We start from the raw sequence: 9445 nt of genomic DNA on the forward strand, positions 1-9445 counted from the left end.
AGTGAGCTTGAAGAGTTCAAAGCAGAGCACTGTTTCATGCTTAATGTTAAAATATGTGTATTAAACTATAATAAGATAGTTATAGAGGAAGTTTGGATTAAAATGTCATGTGACTAACAGGTCACCTTTGCCAGAGAACAAAGGAGCCAAGGTCACATCACAAATCCAAACTTACAGATATGAGATATCACCTCGGTTATAAGATCATTGACCAGCGGAAGGTCATGTTTTGCAAAGTTTTATTATGAGTGAGAAATCACTAAACCCCTTCCATGGACTAAGGTATGAGAGTCATATTAAAGTCTTAGGATTGAAGCAAGTTATGTAATTTAAGTTGTATATGTTTTGAGAAAACATATTACATGAGAAACGCATTAATTTGTAGAATTATGTTTAAAATAGAAATTATTATTTCTCAATTTTAATTATGGTTTTGGAACTTAAATAAAATGTCCAAAATAATCATGAATTGATGGGCTCATCAGGTTGATGACCTGGTGAATTGAAACCCCAGAGGTGAACAAAATTCATATATTATGTAAGTTCCTAGTTTGAGATCATTAAAGTGGACATAAATGATTTCAATAAATGGACTAGCATGTAAGATTGATTGGATAGCTCAGTTTCATGGGCTATAGGGGCATAGTGATGCTCGGTCAATCACTTGGATATGCATAAATGATACATGATTGAACTAATGACCTACTTTGAAGTTCAAGTATAGAGCTTTTGTATATATTAGTGGATTCCTTTGACATGAGTGGAACATTGATTTCATTCAATGGATGTTATGACTGTGGTACACTCAAACGTCTAGCCGTAACTGGAGATTATAAAGGGTGTTTCCTGGTTATTTCAGAAGTTGAGTGGGAGGCTTGTTGCCACAAGATTGGATAGAGTCTACCTATTAAATTAGGAACTGTTTCATGGCCGCTTGAAGAGGGAGAATTCAGAAATTACGTGGCCGCGTTCAAATGCTCACAATAATCATTTGGTTTTATAATTCTGACTCAGATTTCAAGAAACGATTTGTAGATTAATATGATCTCGACATCTGATAAAGGAATAAATGTGTCGTCAATTGTCTATCCCTAGATCAAACACAATTTATAACAACCTAAACAAACCTAATACAAGTATAAGGCAAGTATAGGGTCGAACCCAAAGGAGTGAGTCGGTATTAACTATAGCCTAAGTCAAGCTACTTCGAATATTGTAGTGAGAAAATGGTTGGTACTATGGTAACAAAGCTAGATTGGTCAAGTAATTCAAGAAACTAAATACTAGGGATGTAGGTTCCACATGCAAGTTCAATAATCATGCTAATTGATAGTTCATTCAATAGATTCAAGCATTGCAAAGGACAAACAATAGTAGCAATCAAAAGAATTCAAGAGCTATCTCCTAGAGGCCAAGCTAAGGGTCACTATGTGAATGGCTAATCAAGGAAATTCACAATCAAACTCAATCAATTAAATCAATTCTCAAATTGAAGGTTCATGTCATTAAGAATTGCAATGCAATCCAGATTAATCTTATAGGTTGATCACTCCTAATCTAATTAATCACATGCAAAACTATGTCAACCAATTTAATTGAAACAATTTAATCAATCAATGATCATCAACTAGCACAAAATATCTATCAAGCATGCTTCCCCTTTTCCCTAGCAACTAATTTACTCACTAATCATGGTGTAACTCAAGAACAAATCACTAGAAATTGCATTGATCATCATTCTAAATCAAAATTAGAGAAAACAATATCAACTACAATATCAAATTAAAATCCAAGGAAATCAAACAATCAAACATGAATCTAAAACAAACAAGTAAAGAGATGAACTAAAAAAAAGAGATTCTCACTAATATTAATGATTGAAGATGAAGAAATCCAAGCACAACTGATCCAATGTTGAAATACAAATCCAAAACCAAGAACTTCTCTCTCTAGAACTAAGCTAATGAAAATGATCTAAAAGTTAGTTTTCAAAAAGGAATTACAAGTGTATTTATAGGCAAAGAAGGAAAACAGGATTCCCGCGCCCTCTCTAAGAAATCCCGCGCTCGTGGGAAAATGGGTACGGAACCCATAACAAACTCCAAGGGCTGTCAGAGCAACACCCGCGCCCGCGGGTCTTCTAGTCCGCGCCCGCGGCAAGGGCGCGACGAATACCTTGCTCCCAAAGAGTAATCAGAGGGCCGCGGTCTCTCTAATCTGGAGCGCTCTCTCCAATCTACAAGCGCCCGCGGGGAGCCCGCGGCCAGACCGCGGAGAGTTCCTAGTCGATTTTGGCTAATTGGTGCAATCGAGCCCGCGCCCGTGGCCTTCAGGACCAGCGCCCGCGGAAACCTGGCAAGACTTGATGCCCTCTCCAAGGCCTCTCTAAGTCCTCTCCAATCCCTCTCCAAGTAGATTGCTTCCTCCTTGCTTTGTCAATATAGCTCATCTTGATCCCCTTGCAAAGACAACTCCTAGGTACCTATAAGAACAAACAAAGGAAAGGAATAAAAAGGAAAAAGGGCCAAATAAAAGGAAAACACGAAGAAAACACGAAAAACATAAAGAAAGAAGGAAAGAGAGGAACTAAAGGAAAAAGGACCAAAACAAAGATAAGAAAGCATGAAAAGGGATGAAATCATCCTAATAGACTACCCTATGAGTGCCATAAATGTCACTCATCAACATGTGATGCAATCATATTATCAAATCGACACATATATTGACTTAAGGAATTTGAATATTGCACCCTTGTCTCAGACAAGTGGGAGATTGTAGGAGTTATGTCTTCGTCGTGTGCAATTACTAGATATATAACTGGATCAAATTATGGAGATAATTAAGTTCGTACATGATGAGTGACATTTATGTCACTCTTAGGGAGTAGTTTTAGAGTTATTTCCGTGTTTATTTTCCCTTTTATTCTCTTGTTTTCTTTTTAATAAAGTTTCTAGTTTATTTCTTAGTTTTAGTATGTTTTAATTTAATTTCTTTATTTAATTGGTTTCTAGTTTATTTTCGTATTTTATTTTCTTTCGATTTATTTTATTTCGTTCCTTTTCTTTGTTACTTTCATAGTTTTAATTAGCTTTATGTTTGTTTTGTTATTTTATTATATTTTGCTTTCTTTGCTTGTATAGTTTTTGTTTAATTTTTGTTAGTTTTAGTTTTATTTCTCTTTTTTCTGTTTTACTTTATTTATTTCTATTTTTATTTTATTTTATTTTTTTTGTCTTGATTTCTCCTCGGTTTTGTGTGTAGGGTCCCGGGTTTCATGTCAAGTGTGTTCACTCTACTTTGTTGGCTGCTGCCCACCGCCTATCCTTCACCCCACCTCTTTCTTAACCTCCACCACATTAACAGCCCACATCAGCTCTCCATCTCCTTCCTACCCTGCTCCAATTCGCATCCAGCCACAACAAAACACCAAGCTCCCCTGCTTTACACACATGGCAGCCAACAATTGCAGCCCGTAATTCACGCCTGACCTGAACCTCAACACCAAATCACAGCCCACATCATTATCTCACGCCACACACCAATTACCACCTTCAACCACTCTGCAATTCACCAATTAAACTGCAACTTGCCACAACCCAACCGCACCCCTACCGTAGCTCCTCAATTTCTCCAACCATCCAGCAACAAACACCACCAACCGCAAGCACCCAACATCAATTATAGCAGCAGCAGCGCATATTCCGGCCACCATTGCATCCTAAATCAGAGTAAATCACAAATTAATCGAGTTCGATCAAACTATTGAAGAGTTCGGTCGAAGTGGCAAAAGAGTCAGAAACATTGGAAGTTTTCTAAATTGAAGAGGTGTGGTTGAACACACCCATGGTTCGATCGAACACACCGGTAGTCGGCCACACCAACCCATGGTACGACCGAACCACTCCACGAGCTCTGCGCATGATTCTTAGTGAAGATCGAATGATTTTTATTTGATGCTTGATGATAAACGATGAGGATGAGCGGTGATGATTTGATGATGATGGTTGATGAACGGTGGTGATGGTGATGCGCTCCAATGAGGTTCAGAGCAGCCAAATGCGAAGGAGGGAAAAAGGGTCTGATGTGTTTTGTGGGATTTTGGGGTTTTTATTGTTCCTTTTCCTTTTATTTTTATTTCTTTTCCTTTCCCTTTTATTATTTCTTTCTTTAGTTTTATTTTATTCCATTTTATTTCCTTTTCTTTCTTTACTTATTTTCCTTCTTTTATTTTTATTATTTTGGCTAGCTTAGTATAAATACCCAATTTTGGGGTACCTAGAATTAACAAGGAACAAGGAACAAGGAACAATGAACAATTAACAATTATTCTATTTCTTAATTAGTTTTTAGGAGGGCTTATCTCTCTAGGTTTAGGTTAGAATTAGAGTTTTTTAGAGAGAGAAAGTGAGGGTTTCACCATTGTTGAGCTTGTATTTTGAAGAAGAAGATGGATTATCTTGTTTGTAGACTTTCATCTTCAATCAATGAGAATCTCTAACTCTTTCTCCTCTATTTTTATTGCTTTCTTTTGATTATTATTTTTGTTGTTGGTATTGCTTATTAATCAAGTTGATTCTTGATTATTTGTTGATTAATCTTGTTGTTATCATGATTAGTGAGTAATTTCCCCATTAAGGGGATGGTTGTGGTGTAGTTGGATCTTGAGCATGTTCTAGGGTTTAGAATTGATTTATTTGTGATTAAAGTCTTTATATGCTTGATATTCTTTAATCTTTTTGCAAGTGCACGATGTTGGTTGATTAAAGGTGTTTCGGGGGTTTTTGTCCCTTGGGAGAGTTACAACACTGAAACTGGATTCAACAAAGGACGCCTGTACCTGCAAAGCAAACGGACCGCCGGATGGTCGGTGGTCTGCCTCCAAAGATTAAGTTAGTAAGCGTTCGGTAATAAAACGTGCGGAAATAAAGTTATCTGCTCGGATTCCAAGCTCAGGTAAAGTGCTGTATGTTCCTTGAAAACGACAGCTCTGTAATAAGTGACGTTTTGTCTCGTATTGCGTGTATATTCTCTGTCTCGTCATAAATGTATGAATGTCCCTATTTATAGGGTCCTTTTGGAAAGTGTGCCCTCCCTAGGATCAGGTGACCTAGGGATTAGGGCACGCCGTTTTTTAAGGGCCCTTGGGATTTGGGCCTTGAAAGCCGCCATTCCCAGGGGGCAATATCTGCTCGACACGTGTTGCCATCTGGAAGGTCCAACTAGGTGCCCCGTCCAATGACACATGTCATGCTCTGATTGGGCCACTTGGCAGGGTATAAAATACCCAAATCATTTGCCCCTCACAGGGGTCTCGTGTATTGCACGTGGCACCTGTGACAGGTGTCTTCCTCTGACTGGCTGAATTTTCAAATTGTATTTTGAGGGGAAAAATTAGGGTTTCCCCTTTCTATAAATAGGAAGGTTTGACTTCATTTTTGTTTTCACACCTTTGCGAATCTTGGAGAATCTCAAGACTTTTGACTCTCAAAGACTCTAAAAGACCCTGACTTTTGTCAAGCATCCGACACTCGGCCTTTCCTACCGACTGCTTCAGCCAACCAGGCGTCTCAAATACCTTCTTCTAAGGTAACCGCAAGCTCTTTTCTTTTAATTTTTTCTTGTGTTTTTCGTTTATTCAAATGGTTTCCCAAACGTACACGACACGACCTAGGTTAGCGATCAGCCGGTCACCGGGGACGGCTGAATCTAGAACTAGGAGTGCCGAATGCTCGTTCGAGAACTTTCCTTTAAGTACATCTCCAAATCCGACAGTGTCTATGCATCTGCAAGACACGATGGCTCGAACAAAGCAAACAACAAGGAGATATAGACCGGATGGTTCCTTTTACCATTCGGACAATGAGACTCCAAATTCAGACGGCTCCATTAGGGTGCCAGCTAGTGAGATTTCTAAGCACCCCCCAAATCCCTCTTCTGACCTTCCCCCAACTCCAACTTATTATTCTCCCTCTTCTTCAAGCGGCACCCCTAGTGATACTATACTGAGGGAAGGCGACAGTTAGTACCAGGCCGAGCCTTCAGGACAGGCGCCTGAGGAGAGTCTAGGGGAGGACCCTGCTGGCCCTAGCCGACAGTCCCTTAGCTTTGGGGAAAGCTCTGATGATGACTCGGCCTCGTCATCTTCTAACAGCGCCTATGTTGAGTCAGAGGAGGTCCGAGCAAAAATAGATACTGCAAGGGAGTCCTTGTCTGTAGAAAAGGGGGAAGGCTGGGCGGAGCCGAGTGCTTCCAAGCGCTTGGAGCGCGCCCCCTATTTTCACCATGTCCCGCAGAGCAAGCGGGCCTCCATGACATCCGGCCTTGCCAATTACAGGCGCAAGGTCGTAATGGGGCATGGCTTCTCCTTGGCCGTCCCCAACAAGGAGGATACTATAACCTGGCCCTCCCTGGCCAGCTATAAGGACAAAGCCTTCGGCTGTTACGAGGCGGTCCTTTAGGCTGGCTTACGCTTCCCTCTCCATCCGGCCGTGGAGAGGATACTGGATGGATACCAACTGGGTATCTGGCAACTCATCCCGAATTCATGGATAAATATAATTGGGTACGTTGCCGCATGTGAAATGCTGGAGGTGGATCCCAGCTTTGAGGCATTCGCCCACATGCACTATCTCAGCCGAGCGCCTGCCAAGGGCGGCGAAGGCTGGTACACCTTGACCACCTGCAAGGGGTACATGATGGCAGTCGGCAAAGAGAACAAATGGAAGGACTGGAGAACTAAGTTCTACATTGTCCATTCACCTGAAGGCCGACTGAACCAAAAATACAATCGGTGGAACAAGGATCCGCCCCTCCTGGCTGGCAAGAGTGTCTTGCCCCCTCTCCCTAGGCGGGCCCAGGAGGAAATTTTTGACCAGGGGCTGTTTACAGTGTCCGTTCGGACAAACGAGCATGGAGAGAAAATAGTCGTCCCCCAGAGCTACATTCCCCTTTACAAGTGGCTAGAAGATGAGGTGTTCTTGGCCGCTTGTGGTCTAAGTTCTGAGATGTCGAGAGGTAGTCGGCCGTCTCTCTTTAAGTAAACTTAAAATTGTTTTCAGTGTATGCTTATAAAGCCTAACTTCCTCTCTTTGGTGCAGACAAAGCAATGGAAAAGCTCTCGGCAACGAAGAAGCCGGCTGCTGTCTCTGCAGCTAAGTACCAAACCAACGTCCTTAACAGGGCGAGTGACGAGCAAAAGGCAGCCGGTACCCCCAAGGTAGTAATTTTATGACACTTGGTATATTTTTTTCAATAGAGGTTACATTTTGCCCGCCTGCTTTTCTGACGCTTTTCCTTTAACTCATGCAGAGCGTTTCTACCAAACCTTCTCCCTCCAAAAAACCCCAACCCAAAATCCAAAAAACAGGGGCGGGTGATGTGAGTGCATCCGGTAAGAACCGGAAACACATCGCTCACAAGCCCAAAAGAGGGGACGACTCTAATCTCGAAGCTGACAGGGAGGTCAGCAAACCGGATGCCACTCAGGCATCAAAGGGTGGCTTTAAGCAACCCAGCACTGCTGTCGGCTCAGCAGGAGAGAAGAGACGTCAGGGGAAGGAGAAGGAGGAGGAGGCCTAGTCGGACGGTATGGACCGCATCTTTATTAAACTTCAATGCTTAACTTGTCTTCTTGAAACTTGACTAACTCATAATCTTGCAGCCCCCCCACAAAGGCCGACCGTCATCCAGATGGCCAAGGAGATGCTGCGGTCGCTTGATCCTGAGGACAAGGCGTCCGTCAGGGGAGTCGGCACCCTTAACTTGGATGCCATCTTGGGGAACCTCTGCGAGGTAAAAGAGTTAGCTAAATTTTCCTTCACTTTTAATTCATATCCGACTGGTTTTTACCATTCGGTCTTTTCTTATTTCCAGGCCATGCTGCGCGTCCAAGGGCTCAAACGGCCAATCCAGGAAAAATCAAAAGAGGTGACAGACGCTAAAGCTCAAGCCAAGTTCGCCTTAGACCGAGCTCAATTTGAAATTGCTCAGAATGAGCTTCTGACCCTTGATATGATGTATTCCCAAGCGGACGCCAACCTGCAGGTGAAGAAGGACTTGGATTCGGCCCGCTCCAAAGTCAATGAACTTAAGGCCGAAGTTAAAGGCCTTAAGGAAAAACTTGAGCCTCTTCAAGAGGCCAAGAAAGAGGCCGAGAGGGCCAAGGAGCGGGTTAGCCGCCTGGAGAGGCGCCTGGGGAACTAGGAGCAGCAGCTTAAGGCCAAGTTCGAGTCCCGAGCCGAGGAGGAGAAGCAGGCCCTTGTCAAACAAATGATGGAAGACTACGAATCCATCATGCGGCCGACATGGGAGGCGGTACAGCTGGGTGCTGATTTTGGCATCTGGAAATCCAAGTTTGATAAAGCAAACGAGGATTACAATGCTGAACTCCTTCGCCAGGCTGAAGAGGAGGATGCGGATGGTGAAGAGGCCGACTCCTCTTCAGGCTCCTCCGGGGAAGAGGAGGATGAGGACAATGGAGAGCAGCCGGGAACTGATGATGCAGCTGCCAATGCTGACAATCCCTCTGCCCCTTAAAGCTTTTGGTAGTTATTTCTGCGGCCGAATGGCCATTCATTTCATCTTCCGGCCTGCGTGCCGAGTATTCATGTATCTTTACCGACCGAGGGGTCGGGTGATTTGACAATTCCTCTGGCTTTGCCAGCTAACAATCTTACCTAATCGTCTGATGGCGATTGGGCTTTTTAATTTAAAATCATTCGGGCGTTTGGCTGAAGTTATTCATATTGTTGTTCTCTAAATTTTTTTATTGCATGTTTTTGGCTAAGTATTATAACCTGTATAGCATGCGAATGTTCTTGCCCCTAGACGGATGTCGAGTGGTTTTTGTTGAGTGGATTGATTGACTTAGAAATTATTGATACTTAGAAGAGTATACATGGTTTCTAAGTCGATCAATCACTATGGTGATTCCCCAAACCACGCGACAGACGGCCATCCGGAGCGAATAAATAATTATTTTCATTCAGCCATTGGCCTAAGCGAGATACTACATTTTGACTTAGCAAATTTTGCTAAAAAGAAATCCTTCGCCTGTTTTGTTCCAAGAACTAAAAGCAGGCGCATTCGGCCTTAGGCTTTGACGAGAAAAGGTGCTAAGTTTTAACTTAGTCTTAATTTTACTTTAGAAGAATCCGCCTATCTTGCCCCAAGAGCAAAGAACAGGCGCATTCGACCCACAAGTCTCTTTAATCTGCTAAGTATTTTAGCTCGTTTTCTTAGATAAGTAATAGTCCGCCTGTCCTGCGTTTGGGCAAAAACAGGCGTATCTGGCCAAGGGCCTCATTAGTTTTGTAAATCAGTAAAAATTTTCTGCCAGTCTTGCATTAGAACAAAAACATGCGCATCCGGCCTAATGCCTCAATAGCCTCTACTTATGAAACAGTGACCCTTTTCCGACTGTGCTAGAACAGTTAGAAAATTTTTG

This window comes from Chenopodium album, chromosome 3, assembly GCF_948465745.1.
Source record: "Chenopodium album chromosome 3, dcCheAlbu1.1, whole genome shotgun sequence".
NCBI classification, from domain to species: Eukaryota; Viridiplantae; Streptophyta; class Magnoliopsida; order Caryophyllales; family Amaranthaceae; genus Chenopodium; species Chenopodium album.